At 39.2% G+C, this 24770-nt stretch overlaps 1 protein-coding gene across 3 annotated transcripts in view; it reads left to right on the top strand.

The window, feature by feature from the left end:
• LOC134218433 (uncharacterized) overlaps positions 1-24770 on the top strand; it is a 914466-nt gene that overhangs the window by 164868 nt on the left and 724828 nt on the right. Inside the window, exon 1 of one of the 3 annotated variants that reach the window (XM_062697418.1) lies at positions 24414-24449. The exons of the other annotated variants lie outside the window; for them this stretch is intronic. The gene's annotated coding sequence lies outside the window, so the exon portion shown is untranslated. Of the gene's footprint in view, positions 1-24413; positions 24450-24770 lie in introns of those variants that run through there. 3 annotated transcript variants of the gene reach the window in all.

Raw genomic sequence — 24770 nt, 5'->3', positions numbered from 1 at the left:
ATTTCATCTTGTTCATGAAGCAGTTTCTCTATCTGGATTGTGCTTCGGATCCAACAGCGACTACTCTGGGTGGCACATGTCTTGATCTAACGTTCACCCGGAAGTGTGGAATGCAGGAGATACTGCACGTACTTCTCCTACCGCCGGCCTATTTTGTCGATTCTTGCCGAGGTAAAACTAATGATTTAGAATTAAACACAGTTCCCTTCATCAGTTATGTTATTTTATTCTAGAACCAATGCCATCCCAGTGAAGTGGATTAACGTCACTGATCGTCGTTGTTCCGCTAGTTCATCTGCCAAAACGTTCGATTTCAACCTGAATGACCAATCATTGACATCAGCCGTACAGTCCGTAGCAAAAATAGATAATTGCTCCTGAAAATGAAGCTTGAGTATTTGGTAACTAAATTTATATTTGGATCATAATGTATTTAATATGAAACATTCTTTCCGTTTTGTTCTTTTCTTCGTTTTCTACAGATTCAGCCCAACAGTGCATTGATACAGCCTTTAACATTCATCGGGACCACGGCGTACATCACTTCAAAAGGCTTCAAGCCAACATAAACAAACGGCCCTTTTAAGGGCCACCAAATATTCATGGAGGAAGTTGTTAAGGTTGTTGTTTACCGATCTTCTGTTTTTTTTAATGCTGTGCTTATAGTTATAAACCGAAATGAGTTTAAAGTAACAATCGGGCTTTCGACCATTTATTTCCAGGATATGAGACATGCCGAGGATATTCCAACCCAGATTGAATTTACAGCCCCATCTTCGAAAATCAGCACCAAGGAATATATTCAGAACTAGCGAAAGCAGGGTTCTTATATCAGGGTTCACTCACTTCGACAGTAGATAGGAGAGACTAGCGCGGGGGTGAAAAAATCATTTTCAGTGCAAAAAATATAGATATCAGTACAACGTGGATTGTTGCTGGATTAATCGAAACAATTATTTATAGGGGTACCGTCCCGGGAACAACTTGACATCTGTAGTACGATCACTGTACCCCGAAATTTTGATTTAAGTTTTATTGGTCCTGTCAAACTTGTGATTTCATTTTATGAAAAAAGCGAAAAAGAAGGTAATGTCCAGTACAAAATACCGTGACAAAAATCATCCAAAAAATTCAAACTATAATTAATATTAATAGGAAAGAGGTGGTAGCTGATGACTCTAAGATTACCGAATTTCGCAGATAGAATATGTTTTGTGATATATTAATGGGTGAACTGGGCTGAAAATACAGTGGAGGAAAGTAAAGTTATTGGATAAATGGGCACGGGAGATGTTGCTTTTCAAAATAGCTCATAAAAATTCTCAGATAAAAATCTAACGCAAAATGGGTCATTCATCCTTCTTATTTTTAATTTAAAGTAAACCCCCGCGAAATATTTCTCTAGTTGATCCGATTGTCAAATCCATACAAATGAACCAAAATAAACTCACAGCCATTTGAAAACAGACAAGATAATATATTTAAATGGGTGTTTGTACTTTTCTTTCTGGATAAATCTAAATTTGCCGGACTAACGAGAGGCTTTCTTTGAGATAAAAGTAACCTTACACATTGGAAAAATTTTCCGCCAGATTTTGGTTCCCGTATCCCGTGTATTTTAAATGGGGCCGGGATTGTGATTATCCGTGCTCAATTTCGAATAATTAGTGCCCAACATCGCATAATATGTAAAAACGGGAAAAAAAAATTCGCGAACCAAATTCCCGAGGTGTGAGGCTACCTTAATATGAAACTTTGGGTTGTAAAGTTTCTCGACTTCCCTCACACAAAAAGATGTTGGAGTTGTAATAATCGTACCGAGGGTTAATTTAAGAATATGTGCCGACGATTCACTGCAGTTAACAAACCCGTACATCATTACGCGCAGTAAAAATAAACTGGTTATTTATTTAATTAAAATGGAACATCGATTTAAGTACTCTACAAAACCTGTACAAAACTATCCTTCGTTACGAAAATACCACGTTTTATTCTTATCCAAATGTGAAGCATTACGTATGTTTTAAAAAGAATCTACCTAGTCATGATGATAGCATCAAATAAAAGATATTTTAGTTACTAAATAAAGTTTGTCGCTGTCGTCGCTGTCCGGAACATCTTTTGCTGGCGAGGATAGGGGAGCTAAATTTCAAAGAAGGAAAATCCATACGATTTGACAGCTTGGTACCCAACATGTTCCGGACAGCAGAACAAAGGGAGCTGAAGTGACAATCTTTATCTAGTAACTAAAATATCTTTTCATCAAATCAACCGCAAGTTCCTTTGTTCTCACATCTTATCATTTTATGATAATCTAGTTATAAAGCTGTATGATAAAGAATAATCATTTATACAGCTAATAAATTCAACTTCTTAGATTCACCTATTAAAACTGCATAGATCAGTGGGAACTCGTTGTCTAAAATTAAATGGGTAATAATATAAAACAAATTTCGTTTTCCAAAGCGACAAATTTCAACATCTAAAGCATTGGAAGTTTTGTTCAGAATCTTTTCATTAATTGCAATTACCAATTCACGCTATCCATATGATGCTCCTGTCCGTTGTTTGTTGACAACAAATGACGAAACAAAAAAACAAGGTTTCTACGGAACGAAAGTGTGGCGGCAGTGTAGGATGACGACCATTGTTTATGTTTCGAAGCGCCATCTGCGATTTGCAAGTGGGTACGCGAAACTAAGGCCAAATGTCAAGTTGTGGGGGGGCTGACATAAACAAACTCGGTGGCTGCCCCATATAAAAATCCAAGATGGCTGATTCATGTAATTGGCATACTGCTACACCGGTTTGTATTCACCTTGAGCGAAAGAAACCCAGCCTTGCCCGGGTGTTGCAAATGTCACAATGAACTTTTTTGCAGCACCGCACTCTAGATCAATATCCATGCGTTTGTTTTGTTTTCCTCAACAGCTGACCCAAAATTGTATTCTAATGATTTTTTTACATTTCCCATTAAATTCATCATTTTTTTGTATATACAAACCTTGCGGATCCCAAAACGAATCGATTAGGGAAAACATCTTGTAAATCGGTCAACCCGTTCGCGAGGTAAATCGTCAGGAAGGATGACTCAACTCATTTTTATTATATAGAGATTTCAAAATAAAATCTTCTACACTTCACGTAATCCTACGTCCAATTGGCGGTCGTGTCTTGGATTCAACCTTCTATTTTTTCTTCCTTGGAAATATAAAGTAGGCCCTAAACTTTAAATGACAAAAGTAAAAAAACATTAGGTACCGCCATCCGGTGGTTCCCCCCAGGGTTCTTATATCAGGGTTCACTCACTTTGACAGTAGATGGGAGAGACTAGCGCGGGGGGGAAAAATTCATTTTCAGTGCAAAACATAAACAAACTCTCTGGCTGCCCCATATCAAAATCCAAGATGGCTGAATCATGTAATATGGTTTCACAGTGTGACGTCACACGTATGTAGCCACGGCTGCGTCCTGGTGAATTTCTTCCATATTTGACAGGTATCGGTGGTTTGTATATAAACAAAGGTTCATCCGCTTGCTGTGGGAGATAGGATGAACCTCATGAACCTACCACCGATAAATGTCAAATTGAGTTCATTCGATTGAGTTTTTGAGGTTATGTTTATTTGATGTAAAACCTTATTGGCATACTGCTACACCTGTTTGTATTCACCTTGGTTCCCCCTGAAACACACATCAATGATGGCTTCTAAAGGTACGTGTTAAACAAACTTGCAGTGTTATATAAGATTTTATTTGCGGCTCAATTAAGATATCAAGTAATTAATTAGATGTACGGAATTATATTCCATGAACCGAAATCCGTGCACTGTGGACGGATTTCGTTTTGAGAGGAGTTCATTTTATTCTTATTTTGAAAAGATTTGGATATCAATAAGTTGATAAATGTTTCACCTTAGAAAAATAGAGACCTGTATCAAGTAGAACACATAACAAACATGTTAGTTGGATTAGAATTGTGAATTATAGTGGCTTTTTTTGCGATTGATGTGCATAAATGTACTGATTTCGGTGCCCCACGGTATGCAGTTTGAAGTTTGAATTAGTTTGTTGATCAACATAATTTGACGGTTTCGTGTAATGCATTTAATATTTTTGTAAATATTTTGAATTTTATGAATATTTCTGATTAGTTTTACACGTTTGAGTAAAAATATTTTCAAAAAAGCGACAAGATAAATATGAATTTTTCTAAAAGTCGATAAATTTTATAAATTTTGATAGGGGGAAAGACGGCTTTGGCAGGTTTTGTTCTATTATTGGCAGGAGGGTTTTTGTCGACCAAATTTTATGAAATTTGGCCACAATATTCTTTGATATGCAAAGAATGTTTAGGCCAAATTTGAGCCTAGTCGGTCATAAAAAACCCCCCTGCCAATAATAGAACAAAACCTGCCAAAGCCGTCATTCCCCCTATATTGTGAATTTCTAAATTGGTTTTTGACAGGTAAAATTTCAAACTGTTTTTCGTGCTTTGCCATTAAAATGTTTGGCAATGTTGGACAAAATGAAGATTTCGGGTCAGTTGTTAAAATATTCAAAGTTAGCTCAAGGACAAAATTTGTAATTTATTGTCACAAAAGAGAATGATTCCACATAACATTCTGTTATCGATCAAGAATAAACTATTTCAGACAATTTCTATAAAAATACACCTTTCAAGCGTAGGGAGAAAAATTAAGCCTGTGCGCTATTTTACCGGTTCGCAGCTTACGCGACCAAGTCTCCAAAAGTCCCCTTATCGATGAGTTCCAGCTGGATAAATATTCCTATATATTGCGTTGCCGTCAGTGAATTCCGTGCGAATGTGCCCGAAACAATGACCAAACCGGATGGTGCTAATTCAAATAGCCTTTTCATGCTATCTCTTCATAATCGAAATCGCCGCGACCAGCTAATACGATATTCATGAAAACGACTGTTTTGAATCGACTTAAAATGCCTTCCTTCCTGTCGTCGTCGTCGCCATCGCCACCGTGCCAGTCAATTTGGACGCACAAATCGGGCTCGAGAAGCATCCAATTCGCGCCCTGCTATCCGCTGCTGCCCCTTTGTATGCCGAGCGATGTGCCTTCCCGGGCCGACAAATGACAACGACCTCTGGGCTGTTTGACTATGACGGTGCCGAACGATGATGGAAGCTTGAGTGATGGGGAAGGGGCACGTTGGCTGTGCCATCCGGTGCAGCGACGAGGGGACTCATCTTCATCTTCAACCTTTCAGCCGGCCGAGTGATAGAGAAAACCGCAAATTGAAATGATGAAAGCGAAAAAAGTGTCAATCAGTGTGGGCCCGCGATGAAATGGAAGACTCAAATTCCGCACGAATGGATGCAATCGTCGTCTCTGTGAGGCTGAGAGCTTCGGACGGCGCGAACCTTTTTAGGACGTCTGTACCACGGATGGAAGATCAGTCTGACTATAAGTGGGCGTGAGGCGGTAGGCGATTCGCGGGCTTTCGCCTTTGCCGTCGAAGGTACATCTTCAGATTAGGTACGACAAACGCCTGGTGCTCGCAGGATGGTGGCTTCCTTCAAGCATGGCGGCCAGCTACGAAGTGCAAATTACAAACACTCTACTCGGCTGCCAAATCGTGGTGCAAATGGAATGGCAAATTATTTCTAGAAATGGATGGAAATATGCAATCATCATCTGACACGACCTCTCGCTCTCCGCGCCTTATAGAGGTGGATGTTGGGCGGTTGGTGCCAATGCCATCTTTGGGATGCAGAATTTGATCTTTTTGAAGAACTCTGCTTGATCAAAATAGTGTTTTTTTGTCAGCTACCTTAATATTGACAAATGGTATTATGAGTGCAGGTAGAGAGTCACACTGATTTTTTTCTAGTGTTATTATTGAGATTTATAATTGAAATAGAATCTATTACTACCATTAAAGAATTCAGCTAAGTGCTTCTTTTTCTTCAATGGTTCTATTGAGTAAGGTATTAAAAAGTTTGATTAGCTGTGGCAGAGAAAATTAAAAAAAAAACAGAATAAATCTATAAAAAGGGAAAGAAGTGTACTTTGATGCTTATGCGTCTTATTTTTTTAACTAAATTTATAATGGCCTGCCTTCTAACTTATTCCTATGATTAGCATTTTAGTGTTGCAAGCATCCACGATAGAATTTTGGTTTTAATTAAATCATGTAACAAAACTCAAATTCCAAACTGGGTTCTAATTGTGCTATAAATATACATCGTTCTATCATCATAGTTCTGCCTTCTGGCTTCACAATTCGGAATATTCGATTACTTACCATTAGCGCAATCAATTTCCAAGTAAACCGCGCGCATTTTCGAGAATTACGGTCAATACCGACGCAAATGCCCAATGGCATGTGCACTTCGGATTGCATCACAGCCCCAAACAATGCACGCGGTCATTAATATTTTGATATGCTCGAGCACATTGCCCGTACGCGGCTCTTGGCGACCACCAAACAAAGCATACTTAATTCTCCGTTATGGCCAACGCATTTGCAGGCTCCGATAGGTGCCTGGTGCCTTTCTCTGTCCCACAATTTGCCTCCGATACGCCCCACATATCTTCCAAGAAATCAACTCCGGCAGCATCAAACGCCATCGCACCGCGCGTTCGCTCCATTCCCATTATGTAAGCCATTTAATTCCATTTGAAACCCATATGCCCATACGGCCCTTAATAAAATTCAATTCCACTTCCTTCATCGGCCGACTGAACGACCGACCCAAACGGGCCCAAACCGAACTGGACCGGACCACGTTTCGCCCACTTGACCACAGCCAGTTTGCAAATAGGTATCGGCCATCGCGTTGGCTTGACGGTCGGTTGGTCTCCGTCAGGGCCCATTGTCATTGGCAACACGGCAGAACTGTGAACGCGCTTTGCGTCGGTTGGGCCTCTTCGCACAGGTACGGGAGCGGAATGGAGTGTCGCAATAATGTGGAAGATTTGAATTTAAATTTCTGTAGATAATGTTTAAGAATGACTTTGTTAGATAATTGAATTATTAAAGTAATTGTTTGAATATTCAATAAATTTCTTTTTGTAAATATTAAACTTTTATAGAGATATTGCAACTTTATTATGGAACGAACATATTTAAGCCACCAAGTAGGTTCCTACTTACTTTCCATTACGCAAATGAGGTCGCTGCAGCTCCAGATAGAGCCCGTGTCACATTGTCGTTGTAGGCTTCGCCGGTTCGGTCCAGAAGTTGGTAATTAAATCAACATCTCGCTTTGACCACGAACCACGGAACCAGCATCCCACCGCACCGCTGCGCTGCTGCGTTGCGTTGCCGCCCCGTTGCACATTTGCCTACCTCTATGTAGGCACGCTGATACGGGCGCCTAGTGACATATCGCAATCGCATGGTGGCGGTGCGGTAGTCCGGTGTTCGGTTCTGATGGTGATCCACAATGTGGTTACTGCTGCCGGAATCCGATTGTAACCGGGGCGGCCGGCAAGAATTAACGGTGTCGGTAGATTGGACGTGGAGGTTCTCAATCAATTGAGTTGAATTGAAGCTAATGTGAATGCACCTGAAATGATCTACGCTGGTGTTTAAAATTTTCGAGCGCATATTATGTAACCCTGTCGGGATGGATGGAACAGATATGATTGGTTGTGTAAAAACAGAAGAGTGCCAGGCCCTCACTCGGAGATGCTCGGTCCATGGCTGTACGTCGCCAACCACGCAGTCTACGGAGGGCCCACAAATCGTCCTCCACCTGATCGATCCACCTTGCTCGCTGCGCACCTCACCTTCTTGTGCACGTCGGATCGTTGTTGAGGATTACAATCTGACATTCTAGCTACGTGCCCGGCCCACCGCAGTCGTCCGATTTCGTGGTAGGAACGATGAATGGTTCTCCCAACAGCTGATGCAACTCGTGGTTCATTCGCCTCCTCCACGTACCAGATCTCGTGTCTAGACTACCGGTCTAAGGAGCGTTTTGAAGATAGTCAGTTTCTTGTGGAGTACAAAACATGTACTGTTTCCAGCCACGATACGTCGCCGAATTTTTGTTCAATAAACATCATGTAAATCCAATTTTTTTGAATACCAGATATTCAAGGTACTACAAAACGTTCGCGAGTTCAACCCAAGGTATCTACCATGCTTTTGTAATGCCCTCATCGTCGGTATACACCCAATTCGGTTCAATAAGGATATGAATACTAACTTCTATGAACATGATTTTTTTAGAAATCCAGCTGAATCAGATTTTTCCAGAATAAAAAGTACAAATACTCATTTAAATATATTATCCTGTCTGTTTTAAAATGGCTGTGGATTTATTTTGGTTAATTTGTATGGATTTGACAATCGAAATAACTAGAGAAATATTATACAGGGGTTTACTATTAATTAAAAATGAAAAAGATGAACGCTATCGATGTAAATGAACCGTCACTAAAATTTCCGCCATTTGATTTGTTTTGGCAATCGCTTCCTCGACCTTCAGTCGGTCATCTTAGGGTTATAAACTACCATCTCTTTCTTTATATTAATTCTACTTTGGAATGATTTTTGTCACGGTATTGTGTACTGGACATTACCGTCGTTTTCGCTTTTTTTTTTTTTATAAAATGATTCAGATAATCACAAGTTTGACAGAATCAATTAAACTTATTTAGCATCTAGCAGTTCGCACAAATTCGTACGTGGTACAAACCAAGACTATTGTATGAGGCTAGTATCACTTTCATCCGTTACCACAGATATTGATTTGGGACTAATCACTAACTCATAGATGGAAGCAATGCATTCTCCAATAGTCGAGATCTGTCCTGGCCACGTCCTTGCGAATGCTGAGGAAGGGGAAGGATGGTTTGTTGGACACCTACTTAAGAAAGATGCAGAGAACTCTACGACCTCTCATAGGTGCCACGGGAGGTTTTGGGATTGTGTGGAAGGTTATAACAGTAGGAATCGTTTTGGTATAACGTGAAACACAGAAAGAACTAAGATAGAAATACAAAGTAGGAAAGGGACGAGCCTGGAATTGAACCCACGACCTCCTGCTTATAAGGCAGAAGCGATAGCCACTAGACCACCGAGCTCGACCACCGATCACCACCACCACCGACCGACCACCAATCAAACTTATTGAACCAAAATCTCGGGGTACAGTGATATCGTACTACAGATGTCAAGTTGTTCCCGGGTTGGTACCCCTATGAATAATTGTTGCGATTAATCCAATAACAAACCATGTTGTAGTGATATCTATATTTTTAAGTACCCAGTCCCGTAATGCTTGAGATTTAGCGCCGATATTAAAATAACTAATGAGTAATGCAATTATTGTGTTATTAAGAATAAAAAAAAAGATTTATCTTTAACCTTTTACGCCATAATCGAGAACCACCTGAACCAATTTTTCGGGGTACACTGACAATGTACTGGATCCGTCAAGTTGCTCACGGGTTGATACCAACAGTTCATGGCTACGACCCGAGCAAAGTCGGTTAACAAAACGAGAGCAAATTGATATTAGGCTCTGTTGTTGAGATTATATTGATGTCAATCGTTAATTAATACAAATTTATATCGCAACATGTTTTCAATATGCATTCCTCGGTTATCATAATGATAGCAGTTTTACATCAAATTATGCATTCGATTAGGGGCCGTACACTGTAACGTTTTCACTTTGTGGACCACAAATTAATACTTTTGCGCGGGGACCAGCATGATTTGTACCTAGCAAACAAATCTGATTGGCTACAATTTAATTTTGTCGGTGATGTTACTGATTCGCTGTTGATGACGATATAATTTTGAATCTTGATTGGATGGATTTATTCGAGCTACTATTACTATATCATTTTTATTTATATGAAGCGTAAGAAAATGGCAGACCCTCCCTCACCCCATAAGTGCTTACGTAATTAGTGTACGACCCGTTATCTAAAGTGTGCTATTTACAAAAATTAAAAGCAATCTGCAAACAAAATATGCTGTTGTTGGTTCTAATCTGATTGAATACTCATTTCGATTTTTTTGTTAAATATCTTGGCTGTGCATATGAACAGCACATGTTCCGAAATGGATAAATTGATATGAAATTTGCGAAAAAGAATCCACGTGTCTAGTAGGAAACTCGAACCCTCAACCTCCTGAGGGTTCGAGTCCCTCCAAGACACGTGGTGGGCGCAGTTGTATGGAAAAACGCAAACTTCGTCCGATCAAGTGAGATCAAGGTTTTTCTGAATCGTTTTGGGACCCCAATCAACTGTGCAAAATATGGGCTCGATTGGTTGCGACCTCGCATGCCGCATCGCGTTTTAAATTTACATGGAGATTAGTATGGGAAAACGTACTTTTTTACATTTTTGCTATCAGCGGCTTCAATTTATCATCAATCACGTGACTCAATACGTTAGCATATAGTCTGGAAGATGCCGAAAGACTTTGCCGAAGAAGGTACGTAGCTGGAAGGTCTACAAAAAATGTTATTACGTTTCGAAAATTGATTGTCCAAGCCATATGCATGAAATCAATGTTTCTGCCAGCACTACTGGACGACCTATGGTTATCGAAGGTGAAAGTTAATATTTAATTTAATCCAAGCTCAGGGTCAATCCGGGAGTTATTGAATGACGGAACGAGCTTCCCACGTTTATGCACCGATCAAACACTAACTCAATTAAATTCAAAGATGGTGGAATAGGGATAATATGGTCTAAGAAAATAATAAATAATAAATAGTGGAATGAACTAATAATAAAGCAATTTTATTATAATTTTAATAATTCTAGGAATGGAAATGGGGACAAGATATAACACACCTTTTACTCGGGTAGCGGTCATCCACGGCGTATGTAGTGCAGTGAGCAGACTCCAGTTGCTGCAATTTCTGCTGGCATTCATCGGGGTATTGAAGCGGGGTGGGGTGAAGAAAACACGGAGACGTTCCTAATCTCGTTGACGGAGTGACAACCCATCGGATATTGAGCGTCCTGCAAGGGAGGTAATCTCTCACCGGACCTTACAGGGGTTCTCACCTCCAAAACGGCCGTTGTCACGCTCTCGCCACGTGTGATGCGACGATAATTACGGGGGTCGTCGATCACCAGCCTAGGACTCGCCACCACCCATAATCCGGTCGAAGTTGACGTCGCTCCCTCGATGAACAGGCCCCTCGTCCCGATGTTCTGTGGATGAATTGTTTGGTCGCCGTGATGGTTTGGCGCCTCTCTATGGCTTCGGTAAGCTTCATTCGCTGCGTTCACCACCTACGATCCGGTCGATGTACGGCTACGTGGCACAATTGGCAGGCACTAGGTTTACTACAGATATCAGGATGGTAGAATCGCGCACAGAATCTTCCACAACTAGCACTCCGACTGGTAGTTTTGCGAACACTGGCATACAAACTTCAAACGCGATGCGGAAAGCGAGGGAGCAACCAATCGGTCCCAAATTCTGCACAGTTGTTCAGGACCCAGAATGGCTTCGAAAAACCATTGATTTGAAAAAATGACCATGACGCCCCACTCTAATATGCACAGCCAAGATATTGAACAAAAAATGATTTTCGTACGGCCGATTTGCCAAATAATATGCAATTAATTGTTACTCGTTTCGATATCAAGTAAAGAATCATATGATATCAAATTTAGTAATCATGTTGATTTAATTGACAGCAGAATGTGTTTTCAGTATGATTTCACAGTGTAAAAATATGTTCTCATTTCTGCTGTGTTAACCGTTAATCCATACAAAACGAGATTAAATGGAGTAATCAAATAAATGACATCACGACAGCAAATTTTGATTTCAAATTGATTTTAAACTTTGCTGTCCATACTCACACCTATGCGCTCAATCTTCTGTTATGCCTCGAGGTGGTGACTGCGTTTGCCACCCGCTGCGACTCTCTTACATGTGCAGACAATGTGCCCTGTACAGACTCGTTCACCTTAGAAAACCCCAGAAAAAAATGCTTACATAATATGTGTACGATCTTTAGGTAGATATCGCTCTGAGACACATCAAGTCCAGGACAGGCCACCGTATCTAAGGATAGTTACGGCAACACCCGCCAGTAGCCTGAAAGAATATGAAATTCACATGTGATCTAATTTTTATTTGACGTGAATATTCTGTGACTTAATCGAGAAAATGTCATAATTTTATGTACCTGCCAATGTATATTTGAAATCAAATTCTCAACTCACATTGAACTGCATTCAACCTAACTTCATAACCCAGCAGACGTAAATTTACATGATTCATGATGATTTTTCAGTTTTAATATAACCTTGAATGCTGCTGACGTTTCAGTCAGTTTTCCATAGCCGTACGGTAGCGGTACGTAGCGGTTGTATTTTTGTGGCGCATAAAAGAAAGTATCACGGAGGAAATAATTGCTTTCGACATTTCACGACAAAATTGTTGTACATCTAATTCGGTTTATATATTAGATTAGTGTTCATTTCGTGATAAAAACCGGTCCGCTCGGCCTTCTCGCCAAGGCTGTCGAAGAAAAAAAATTTCTAGTGTTCCTTCTTGAGCGCTTACCATACAAATAAATGCAATATGGGAAGATCCATTGATAACGTAACGCAGAAATTGACTATTTTCAACCCCCCTCCCGACTATGTTACACTTTTTATACGAATCATTATTATTTTTTGTATGGATTGCCACACTTCGGCCAACCACCGTCCCCCATCCGAGCGTTACGTAATTTATGGATGCTCCCTATATTGATGCTAGAATTGAAGCAAATGTTTGATCGCTTCAAGTAACGTGATCAAGAATTGTTGGATTTGTACAAAACTGCTTCAATAAGTGTTATTGAAAGCATTTTGTCCCTCGTGTGATTTCCGTCGAGGAAGTGTTTGTTTGACTCTTAAATGCACGGTGCGTAAATTATGTGTTATTGTGGCTGTTCATTGATAAGTGAATTTTCTGTGAGTTTATTTATCAGGAAATGTTCGAAGTTCATAGAACAATTCAATGGAAATATTTACAAGTAGTAATAACGGCAAGTGGTGTTTTCGGTGCTTTTACGAAGGTTTTGTAAATCGTATATCAAAGTTATTGCTTATTTTGGGATAAATATTATGCGTGTTGCTGGATAATGGGAATGAATTAACAGCATTAGCACGGTGACGATCGAGAGCGAACAATGGCGCTTAAACCTAGGCTATTTAGCCAGGGCAAGTTTAATAGCTTTGTCCCATCCCAGGAAAACCATCAATGGAGTGATATAATTTTCTTAGCATGGTCACTCCCAACGTATGTTCAAACTTATTATATCATTTGCTTATGATGATACATGTAATCTTCGATATAACATACCCCCGACATAACGTACACTCGATATTACGTCACTCGATATAGCGTACATTTTTTCCCGTTATAACGTACACTTTGAAAAATAATTTTAATTTTGGTAGTTATTACAAAATAATTTACTAAATCGTTATGATCATTCATGTAGGGATGGTATTATTGTATGGAGTCTAATTGTATCAGCTAGAAGCATTAATTACTGTTTTTTTCACTTTGCACTATCCTCAGAATTCTCCCGAGGTATTGGATGATATTGAGTTAATGAGGTTTTAGGCATGTCTAGTTGATATTAGTCAAAGTCAGAATTGATGACGGGTTGTCTTCAGGTCTAAGTCAGCTAATGTCGAGTGAAGTAATGGTATTGTAGATCCAGGCTTGAAATGCGTACCAGATTATTTTAAAATTAATCCTAGAGGAAATTCCTGGAGAAGCTCCCAAAATAATTTCTGGTGAATTTTGTAGAGGAATTCCTGAAGAAAATTCTAAAATAATTAAAAAAAAAATCCGAATTAATTCTTATAAAAAATCTGATTGAATTCATGAAGGGATTAAAAGAAACTGAATAAATTTTCAAAACTAATTCGTGAAGTAATTTCTGGAAGAATATTTTAAAGAATGTTAATATATTTTCAAGCAATTCCTAAAGGTATTTAGGTAGGAACTCTAAATAGAATTTGCTAAGAAATTCCTAAATTTCTTCAGCAATTCCTTCGGCAGTTCCTTTAGGGACTCCGGCAATTCCCGGAGGGATTTCCTCAAAACATCATCCCGAAATGAATCCAGTAATTGCTTCGAAAATTCTTCCAGCAATTCTTTCGGAATTTCCCATAGACATTAGGTCAATACTTTTACATCGTATTCTTTCTTTATTTTTCAAGTTTTTTCAAGAAAATCCCAAGACCACCAGCCCCCTTTCGGAAACTCTTTGAGCAATACTTTTAGAAATCATCCCATCTAGAATAAAAGTGATGAGTGTTTCCGAGAAATTCTTGAAAATGTAATTTAATTACTTAATTGTTTGTGAATGGCAGGTAAAACTCGTCTCGTAGGTTTTTCCCTGCAGTAGAGCAGGGCATGATGAGCCTCCACCACCTTATATGACCGCATCCAACCACTCACCATAGTCCTCCAACCCAACACCAGAAGGCCAGAAGTACCTTCGTTAAGTAGCCATTAAGGGGTGGCGTAATTGGGTCGATACTATGAGACGAGGTCACTGACTTAAAAAAGGAGGTTATGACCCTGGGATGCGGTCACTATTCCAAAGTATTTTGAAGCGAACGGATGTAACAAAGTTACAATGTTACCAAAGTTGGAAGTTGAAGAGTAGAGAGAAAGTACTTGGGACAAGGGAAGGCGTTGAGGACAACCCCACGGTCTTCACGTTGAAAACCCCAGCAAGAACCGCCTTGGTTCCGTAGTCGGCCCAATCCGACATTGTTTCCGCTGATAGTCGATCGCCCTTCTTACTGGTCGAGTTGTAACGAAGCAAGAAGCGAGGAAGATCTCCAAGCCCGCACAGCCACAGAAGGAAGGAAGGAAGAAGAGGAAGGAAAAAGTGGTGCAGTACTGCGAGGAAGGCCAGTGCTCTAAAGACAGGTTAACTAGCTGGGATTTTTTTTAAAAATCATCCGGAAATAACTTCGGAGATAATGATTATGATTAATTATTTTAACCTTCGGAGATAAATCTAAAAATCATTTTTAAATTCGTCCTCAATGTTTCTTCGAAAAGAATGAATTTTAAGAATTACTTTAGAATCTACCTAATGAGTTCCTTCGGAATTCAAATCTTCTTCCTGGAATTTATTGGGAAATTCTTCGGATCATTCATTTAGAAATATATTCACGAATTCCTTTTAAAAAACCTTCCGAAACTCCTTTAGAAAGATCCACGGAAAATATTTTGGTAATTCTTTCGGATATTCCTTCAAAAATTCATTTGGAGATTCGTTCTGGAATTCCTTTACAAATTTCTTCGAAATTTAAAATTATTAACGTTTTGAAAATTCGCTTAGGAATTTCTTCGGAAGTTGCTTTAGATTTATTTTTTAGGAATTCATTTAACAGTTCCTTCAGGAATTCCACCCTATGGAGATTCTTTTGCAAATACCTTAGGAATTTTTTTCAGAAATTCCTGTTAGCGTCGAGCTTAATTTCTAAATTAAAAAAAGACGTTAATAAAAATTTACAAAATTAAGGATTTTCTAAAAAGTCTTCCAGAAATTCGTTTAGAAATTTCTCCTTCAAGTATTTCAGATCTTTCTGCAGGAAGTTACTTTGCATGTTCTCAGTTTTTTCAGCAACTCTTTCAGAAGCTTCTTCGGAAATTCCTCTGGAATTTTCTTCAGAATTTCTTTGAACATTTCGCAGGAAATTACTTTAGATTGTTTTTCGGTAATATCAGCAGATAATGCTTCGGAGAATTCTTTTGATTTTTCAGGAATTCCTTTGGGAAATAGTTTAGAAATGCCGTTTGGAATTTCTTAGCATATCCCTTTAGGAAATCTTTTTCGTTGAAAATTCCATCAAAATATCCTTCAAACATTTTGTTGAAAATTCCTTCAAGGCAATATTAAAATTTCTGGAAGAATACATCCAACAAAATATCGGATAGAATTAAGATATTTTGTATGATTTAATTGAAGAAAAGAATTCCTAAAGGAATCTGTATAAAAATTAACAAAGGAATTTCCGATAAAAAAAATCATAAAATCTCCAGACTTTTATTCATGAACTTCTCTAGAAATTCCATTGGAAATTTCGAATAAAATTGATAAAATTAATTTATCAATAAAAATATTACCGTGACATCAGCTTTTTTTTCAGAATAATGTTGGCGTGTATAATTAAATATTTATGAAAATATTCAATTTGGCGAGTCACGTGCTTCATCGTGCCCTAGTTTAAATCCACTAAAGATCGTGGAGACTCAATAAATCAAACAAACGGTGGCTGTTCGGCCACATTGAGAGTTGACGTAAAGTCAATGTCAACTTCTCTTCCCGAACAGCCAAGATAGCTGTGTGGTGTCGGCAGCCAGTTATCTGGCTAAGAATAACGCTACGGATTGCCTGTTCCGGTGGTAGAAGTCCACCATACAGGTGACCCCAAATTCTTGGTGTGATGCGGCTTTATGCTTACCGTGCCTACGAATGAATGGTTAGGGGGGTCTAAAAGAACCTAACCGCTAACGGAGCCTGTGAAGCACCAGGGCACCCTTCACAGTATCTAGCCCTTACTGCGCTAACCGGAGCTATGGCGTAGTTGACTTTTTGCTTCTCCGAAATAATCGGCTACTCTTATTCAATCTCAACTTGAGGTCAAATAAGGGTGGGATTATGAATATGTGTTTTACTTAGTTTTCAACAAATTGTCACCTATATGGATTCGCTTTATGCGTTATACACATTGTACTCTGTGTTTCGTCTTTGACTTTCCTGATAAGATACCAATTTGGTTTCATCGTTGCTGTTCATATTAATGCTGAAGTTGTGGAGTGCATTATCTTAATTTGCAATGGCTTCAGTTAAGATAGCTCAAATCAATCTTCAGCATAAAAGAACAGCAACGATTAATCTTTGTAGACTCATGCAAAATGGCAAATCCCAAGTGGCTTTGGTGCAGGAACCCTATTTTCGCAAGGGTAGCTTCTACCTAGGTAACCTAGTGAACCCGGTTTTTGCTGCTTTCAGTAAAGAAATGGCAAACTCTCGATCAATGCCGCGTGCATGTGTGCTTGTTAACAATGCTATTATTGCTACACTTATCTCTGAACTAACAACCAGAGATGTATGTGCTGTCACAATTGATGCAACTGGCGGAACCCCGTCAGGAAATACGTCTATTGTTCGGTTTATCTACCACATGATGAACCATCCCCTACGGATGCTTTCAAACGAGTTGTCATATATTGCACTTCAAAAGGCCTTCCGCTAATTGTCGGCAGTGATGCTAATGCTCATCACATCATCTGGGGTAGCTCGGATATCAATCTGAGAGGCTCCAGCTTGATGGAATACTTAAGTAGTACCGAACTTAGTTTACTTAACATAGGCAATCGCCCAACCTTTATGGTATCTAATAGAGCAGAAGTGTTAGACATAACCCTTTGCTCCAATAGAATCAGTCACGAATTGACGAATTGGCATGTGTCAGATGAGGAATCGATATCTGACCATCGCTACATCTACTTTGATCATTTGAATGTTACTTCGCAGACCTTGCGTTTTAGAAATCCCCGTTCAACAAACTGGGATCTTTACACAGAGTTGCTCTCTACCAAATTTCATGGATATCTACCTTCTATAGAAACTCCTACCGACTTGGATGATGCAGTTGATACTACAACGTTGCACATCATGGAAGCTTTCGAAGAAGCTTGCCCTTTACGTTCTGTAAAAACCTCAAGAGGAACCCCTTGGTGGAATTCCGATTTGGCTAAGCTAAGGAAGCAGTGCAGAAGGAGTTGGAACAGACGCCATTCAGCAGGGACGGATTCTTTCAAGTTGGCTCGCAAAGCTTACAAGAAGGCTCTACGATCTGCTGAACGATCCGGCTGGAAAAACCTTTGTGCAAATGTTTCCAATTTGAGTGAAGCCAGTCGATTGAATAAAATTCTTGCGAGATCCAAGGATTTCCAAGTTGGCGAAATTCGCAAGCCAAATGGCGACTACACTTCTTCTGATGAAGAATCGTTAGAGCACTTATTTGATACGCACTTCCCTGGATGTGTCGATATAACATCTTCGGATGATCCTGATGTCTTTTCATGTAGCTATGGGTCTTGGGCTCAAGCACGTAGAATCATAACTACTGAATCGATTCAATGGGCACTTAACAGTTTTGCTCCCTACAAATCTCCAGGGGAGGATGGGATTTATCCCGTTCTACTTCAGAAAGGTTTTGAACATATCAAACATGTTTTGAAAAAGCTTCTAGTATGCAGTTTTGCTACTGGGTATATTCCCATATCCTGGCGGGATGTCACTGTAAAGTTTATCCCAAAAGGAGGACGTGCTTCGTATGAAGAAGCGAAGAGTTTTAGACCCATCAGTCTGACCTCATTTCTTCTGAAATGCTTAGAACGTATTATCGATCATCACATTCGTGATGACTGTTTGGTAAACATGCCTCTCCATGTTAATCAACATGCTTACCAATCTGGAAAGTCCACCGTGACTCTTCTACACAAGGTTGTGTACGATATCGAGAAAGCATTCGCTCAAAAGCAATCGTGCTTGGGTGCTTTCTTAGATATTGAAGGTGCTTTCGACAACGTGTCTTTCGATGCAATATTGGAAGCCGCACGTTGTCATGGGCTACCTAATATTATTACCAAATGGATTCACCAGATGCTTAAAAACCGACATCTCTACTCGACATTACGTCAAGCAGCGATTAGGAAATTAAGTGTCTGCGGATGCCCTCAAGGGGAGTATTATCTCCACTTTTGTGGAATCTCGTTGCAGATACGCTATTGAGGTTACTCAATAATGGCGGTTTTCCTACCTATGGATTTGCCGACGACTATCTTACATTGATAGTGGGTTTGTGCATTACTACCTTATTCGACCTGATGCAAAATGCCCTTCAGGTAGTTGAAAGTTGGTGTCGCCAATATGGCCTTTCGGTCAATCCGAATAAAACATCTATTGTTCTTTTCACGGAAAAACGTAATCGTAATGGTATTCGCCCATTACATTTTTTGGTTCTCAAATCAATGTAACTGATCAAGTAAAGTATGTGGGTCTAATTTTGGATTCAAAGCTTTCCTGGACTCCTAACATTGAGTTCAGAATCAAAAAGGCGTGTATGGCTTTCGGCCAATGCCGACGAACCTTTGGTAAAACTTGGGGTCTTAAACCCAAATATATCAAATGGATTTACACAACAGTTGTACGACCAATTTTGGCTTATGGATGTCTTGTGTGGTGGTGAGGACAATTCAGTCTAAATTAGGCCATCTTCAAAGGATGTGCCTAATGGCAATGACTGGTGCGTTCTCTTCAACTCCCACGGCTGCTCTCGAAGTTCTCTTCGACGTGGCCCCACTACACATACATCTCAAACAAGAAGCATTTTCTTGTACTTACCGACTATGGGTTCTCGGTTTTATGGAAGAGAATCCTGTAAACCGCAGTTCTACACACACTTCGTTGTTACCGCTTATGGTTAATTGGGACAAAATTTTCCTTGCTCCAAGTGATCTCACACACGTTAGTAGTTTTCCTTATAGGACATTTTCAACACAATTCCCCTCGCGGGATGAGTGGACATCTGGCTATTTGGAGAGAAGTATGTCGGACAGCATTGTTTGTTACACTGACGGCTCCCTCCTCGAAGGTAGAGCAGGTGCAGGCGTCTATTCGCGTGAGCTGAGATTGGAACAGTCACACTCACTGGGTACACACTGCACTGTCTTTCAGGCGGAAATATTTGCCATTATGTGTGGAGTGCAATCTGCACTGCAGCAACGCATTATGGGCAAAGTAATATACTTCTGTTCAGATAGCCAAGCAGCTATTAAAGCTCTCGCCTCGGCCAACTCAAGGTCGAAGTTATTAATCGCATGTCGAACTCAAATTGAGGAACTGAATTCAGTTAATACTTTACACCTTATATGGGTACCTGGCCATTCTTCCATAGCTGGAAACGAATTGGCTGATGAGTTAGCTCGTAATGGAGCATTGCATGACTTTATTGGTCCTGAGCCAGCTATTCCAATATCCAAGTGTTGGGTGAAGCTTTTGATCAACTCTTGGGCTGTCACTCAGCACAAATGGCATTGGACTAGTCTGGATTCATGTCATCAAACAAAATTGTACATCCGGGAGCCATCTCCGGTAGTAGCAAGCTATTTAGCTAATCTGTCTAAACAGAATTGCAGTGTCTTAGTCAAGGCCTTGACAGGTCACTGCCGACTGAACTATCACATGGCAAATATTCAACGCGTTGAATCATCTGTTTGTGATAGTTGTGAATCCGATTATGGAACTTCTTATCATCTAATATGTAACTGCCCAGTCTATGCACAATTGCGCTTCCAAATATTTGGTAAACACTTACTTAGTGAAATTGACTTCAGAAACCTGAACCTTCAGAGTATTTTGTTGTTCATAACCCGTTGTGGTAAGGAGCTATAAGCTCTTGTACGCTAATGCGTTGTATGCCCTCTTCAAGGGCCCTTTTCCAAACATTCCCTTTGTTCTCCCATCCACATTCCTTTCCTTTTGTTCACTTCCTTTTCCGTCAGGTGTGTGATGAAAAAGGCTGTGAAGGCGATGGCACAAATCTCCCAAATTGAGGTGAACGTGCCCCTGGAGCCGACGTTCTGATACCTGATACCTGATGATTTAATTGAAGAAAAGAATTCCTAAAGGAATCTGTAAAAAAATTAACAAAGGAATTTCCGATGAAAAAAATCATAAAAATCTCCAGACTTTTATTCATGAACTTCTCTAGAAATTCCATTGGAAATTTCGAATAAAATTGATAAAATTAATTTATCAATAAAAATATTACCGTGACATCAGCTTTTTTTCAGAATAATGTTGGCGTATATAATTAAATATTTATGAAAATATTCAATTTGGCGAGTCACGTGCTTCATCGTGCCCTAGTTTAAATCCACTAAAGATCGTGGATACTCAATAAATCAAACAAACGGTGCAACGAAAAGCAAGCCTTGTGTTTCCAGTGCCTCTTAGCCTTTTATTTCCTGTACTTTATATAGAAATAAAATCACGAACACAATTCTCCGGGTCATTTTTCTTAGCAACGAACAAGTTTGTAGGAATTGTCCACAAGAAAATCTGTTTCACACTGCTGGCTGAGCATTATATATATAAAAAAAATTCGCCCATGAAGTACATGATAGTACAACATTTATGTAGTGTAAAATAAGAATTATTACTCATGCTTCGATATAACGTACAATTCGATATAACGTACAAACTTGAAATCGATATGTACGTTATATCGAAGTTTACCTGTATTCCTAAACTATATCCCCTACCAACCATCCAACTCCTTGACATCTATGAGGGCGTCGGTGAGTCGCTGGCCTCTCGCTAAGTAGATGTCATATCATCATTTCCTCCCTTTCCCTAGTAACGGAGAAGATGGGCGTGGCCAACAATGGTAGCTTTCATGCTTTATCCTTTTGGACCTCTAATTGGGTTGCTATTAAATCCCAAATAGTAATCCATAAGCAATTGGAGTAAGAAAGTTAAAGAATATACATGACAGCTATCAGTATGCAATCTACGAAATACTCCGTTACAACGCAACGCAACGCAACGCAATGAATTAACAGCATCAGCACAAGGTATGTACGATCAATTATCTAATAACAATGGACATTTATTACATTATTACACGTCATGAAGTGAACGGGTGAAAGTGAGCAGTGCTTGCTTTTACGTCATGACGTGTACTTTTTTTTGAATCTGATGTCATCTAAATTAAAAGGCTGACGTTATTTCACGACATATTTGCCGCTCCATTTATGTGTATGTTTCAAGCCATAATTTTTCACGATATTTTTTAAGTGTGTACGTCTACTGGCACACACCTTGAAGCTGTTGAACATCATCCTCGATAATGCCGCAAAAGCAAGTGAAGTCCTCTAGAATGCATAGTAGGCGTGGCTGCCAAAGGACAGCTGGTCGTCTATCATGACCTCGATGAGCTTTAGGCTCCGCTATTATGTGATCGCAACTTCACATACAAGAATCACTGCGATTATTGACGATAACAATCTCCGTCTTATGTTGATCGAACTCCAGGAAATTTGCACTCATCCAATCCGCCACAGGGCTGATCGAGTGTGCTGCGGTCAGTGCTACCTCAGGAATTGACTCTCCGTAAACTTCTAGGGTTACATAATCGGATACGATCTTAACACCAGGGAACTTGAGTCTCAGCCTGACCCCGTCACACATAAGGGTCCATAATACCGGACCCAGTATCGATCCTTGTGGAACTCCTGCGGTACGCTTCAAAGACCGATATCGGTTTCGTATCATAGTACATGGTTCTGGAAACGAGTACTTTGGTATGATCCAAACTCCGTTCTGGATTGGATTGAGATGAATCGGTGACGGTATCACCATAGCCGATCTGCCCTGGGAGCGATTATCAGATAGATCCCATGGAGTATCCAATACTAACATGTAACCGGTTCAGCAGATACAACGTACTATGGCATATGTATAGAGATTCCTCAAGAATATCCGGCTTGTCATCGAAATGATCCGCAGTTTTTTTGACCATTGACACTAGAGGAGTTAGTAGTTTCCGAGAGATGTCCCATTACACTTTTTCTTGTCGATTACTTTCATCGTAGTTTCTGCCATCGCAATCGCGAGAGTTTTGTTAAAAAAAATACGGCAACACTATGAAATCCTGAAACTATGTACTATTGTCTGTGGTGGTGGAGTTCCAAGGTAACAGTGCCTCAATAGTAGGGTGTCCCAAAATTGGACAAAGTCTGGGATTTTTGGGGCTCAACCTTCAAATGAAAGCTTAGGGTAAAACAAAAGAAAAATTGTTCTACGACAACTCTGGGAAATGACGTTTAGGGGTGGCCCCGACGCGTTTTATGAAAAAAGTGCATTTTTTATAGGTAACATCGAAAATACCGGTATATCGGAAAGAAATTCGATGAAACCCATCCATTTTATATTTTTTACATTTAACTTAGGGTCTATACTTTATGGTAAAACTTTGATACCGCATGTTTTAGGTCTATATATTTTTCACTGATGCTTTAAATGCCCAAAAATGATGAATAATATTTTTAGAGTTTTGCAATTAGTTGCACACACTATTTTTTGCAATGGCGTAAAATGAGCTTCAATATGGCGTAAAATATGACAAATCGATATCAAAATGATCTAGTTGGATTTGCTTCACATGATCGTTCTTGCAAAAAATCAAGATGGTCACAAAACAACTAATTTCCATGTTATCGTGAAACATTGCACAGCTCACCAAACCATGAAACGATAGCTGAACCTACCTATGGGTAGTTTGAAACCATATTCATCAATCTATTTGAGTACTCACCCAGACTAACTGAACAATTTGTAGTCAGTCATGTTACTGCTGGTCCATCGTTGGGTTTCCATTATAACACTCAAATAAGTATTAAAATCAATTTTATGCAACTCATATGAATACTATATTGGTTATTAAACTGCTCATTTGGTTGGTATGGAAAAGTAGGCGTTTTTTTACTTAAACATGATCCAGGTATTATGATCCGAAATTTCAAAAAGTCTTTTTCCAAGCTGTAGTAAATCGTGAATAACTTTTAAACGGATAGAGATAGAAGGTTGCTATTTTTAGCAAAATATTCGTTATAAAATTCCCCATCTTTCTATGTTTATCTAGTTTCGAAAGCATTATGATGGATACCCGTTTTGGATGCATTAATAAAAAAATATTAAGAAAAATTCATCATTTTTGGGCATTTAAAGCATCAGTGAAAAATATATAGACCTAAAACATGCGGTATCAAAGTTTTACCATAAAATATAGACCCTAAGTTAAATGTAAAAAATATAAAATGGATGGGTTTCATCGAATTTCTTTCCGATATACCGGTATTTTCGATGTTACCTATAAAAAATGCACTTTTTTCATAAAACGCGTCGGGGCCACCCCTAAACGTCATTTCCCAGAGTTGTCGTAGAACAATTTTTCTTTTGATATACCCTAAGCTTTCATTTGAAGGTTGAGCCCCCAAAATCCCAGACTTGGTCCAATTTTGGGACACCCTACTCAATAGTTGTTTTTGATTTCTGTTTTCATAAATCCATATAATAAAAATGAAATAGTCTGTGTTCGTATCCGCATAAACTCAAAAACGGCTGGATGGATTTTCTACATTTCTTCAGCAGATATGTTTGTTATTGTTTTCGACGGGTTTATATGATATTTCTTCTTACGAAAATCACAACTTAAGTTGAGTAAATCGTGAAAAACTGAAATTAAGATTTGTATAGGAATTTGAGCAGTACTAAGCAGGACAACGTCTGCCGGGTCGACTAGTTTCATATATTAATTAATCATTTTTTCCCATTTCAGGTAATCAAATGCGCACTGAACAATGATTCACGACAGGTAACTATTTTTTATTTATTCCCTTGAGCTCGTGAGAATTCCTTCCTCTATCTTCTCTGATACACAATGGCGTAAACCGGGACAAATCCTCAAAAAAAAATTCGTTCGTTTCGCGAAGCTCGTATTATTTTTAATTTCACACATATATTAAATGAACTGATTCCAAAATTTGACAATTGTAGCTTATACATTTAATTATTGGTGGCTTGTTGAAGTTAATGATGTAAATCATCTCCCGAACAAATTTGTATGGCAAAAGAAAATTTGACTAAACTTTTTTCGGGTAAGATTCGGAACGATCTGATATCATGTAATAAAACC

The sequence above is a fragment of the Armigeres subalbatus genome, chromosome 2, assembly GCF_024139115.2.
Source record: "Armigeres subalbatus isolate Guangzhou_Male chromosome 2, GZ_Asu_2, whole genome shotgun sequence".
In the NCBI taxonomy this organism is placed as follows: domain Eukaryota; kingdom Metazoa; phylum Arthropoda; class Insecta; order Diptera; family Culicidae; genus Armigeres; species Armigeres subalbatus.
This window is presented reverse-complemented; position numbering and strand designations above follow the sequence as displayed.